Below are 1484 nucleotides of genomic sequence, written 5' to 3'. Positions count from 1 at the left end.
CAGGAGGAGCTGGGACTCACAGACGAAGGCGGGGACACCCGAAACTCCCAGGAGGACAGGAACAGAGTTAAGAACTATGGCACGGGGAACTCCCTATTGGAATCCCAAGCCAGATATTAAAGCGTATCTAAACCCAAAAGCAAAACATTTAATAATATAAAATAATGTACACTATGGATACAGTGCAGAAATTAGTGTAGAACCGAAAGGACAGGAAGTGTGTTGTTTGCAGGATTACTCAAAAAAAGGGGGGGGGGGGAGAAAACGAATGCAGCCACCACATCAAAGGACTTGTCATTTGAAATGTATTATTTTTCTGTTTTTGAGTTTTGAGCTTTTTTAAGCTTTAAGTCAGAGGCTGAGGCTGCCCACCAGGCTTCACTGATGCCTAATTGATCACATTTAGGTGGAGTGACCCTTTAATTTGAACACTAACAGACTTGTCAGCTACACAACATTTCGCCTAATGATTCATTGTAGGTCCAAGTGCTCTTTGCTCTAAATGGATGAATATAGTACATTCTTCTTGTTATGGATTGGTGCTCATCAATGCAGGATATGCCCGACCTTCATACATACTCAGTGCACACGCCTTGTTCAACTCTTAAATTGTAAAATTGCAAAATTATGTTCAACCTGCATAGATACTTCCACATAGACACACACACACACACTCTTACATAATTGCATTAATGTTTTAGAAACAATGTAACAAGGTTCTGGCATTGGGCAATCGTTGAATGTGGACATGGACTGATTTATCACTAGACTGTGCAGATTAAGGAACTCCCCCCTTTCCCCATTTGTGTCTCCTTCCCTCCCTCTCTCTCACTGTCTATCTAGTCTCGCTCTCATCTGCACGTTTTTCTTTTCTTGCCTCTCTCTTTCTCTATCCCTCATCTCTCTACTTCTCTATTCCCTCCTATTTATCTCCCTGTCGGCTGTCTCTTCTTCTCTTCATTTCTTCCTCCCTGCATTATTTCTCATCTCTCTCTTTCTGATAAACTCCCAGAACATCTCCCTATATCTCCCTTCTCTTTTTTTTTTTATTAATCACCCCCATCTCTTTCTCTTTGGCTCTCTCTATCCCTCTTTCTCTTAATCTCTAATCCCTCTCTCTCTTTTGTCTTTTTTCTTGTTTCGCGCACTCTACCTGTCTCTCTTGCTCTTCTCTCTCTCTCTTTCTCTCTCTCTATCTCTCTCTCTATCTCTCTCTCTCAGCTCTCCGGTTCTTCTCTTTCCTGTCTCCCTTTCTCTATTGCACTCTCTCTCTGTCTCTTTTCTTTCTCTCTCATCTTCTGTCCCTCTCTTCTCTCTATCTTACTCTTGTCTTTCTCTTTCTCTCCCACCCCTCTCTCTCACTCACTCTCTCTCTTTCTCCTGTCTTTTTCCTCTCTCTCTATTTCTTGTCCCCCCCCCTTTCTTTATTTCCCTTGCTCTCTTCAGTTTTTCTCCCTCCCTATATCTCCCCCACTCTCTGGTTT

The sequence above is a fragment of the Nanorana parkeri genome, unplaced genomic scaffold (assembly GCF_000935625.1).
Source record: "Nanorana parkeri isolate BGI_ZX_2015 unplaced genomic scaffold, ASM93562v1 scaffold173, whole genome shotgun sequence".
Classification (NCBI taxonomy): Eukaryota; Metazoa; Chordata; class Amphibia; order Anura; family Dicroglossidae; genus Nanorana; species Nanorana parkeri.
This window is presented reverse-complemented; position numbering follows the sequence as displayed.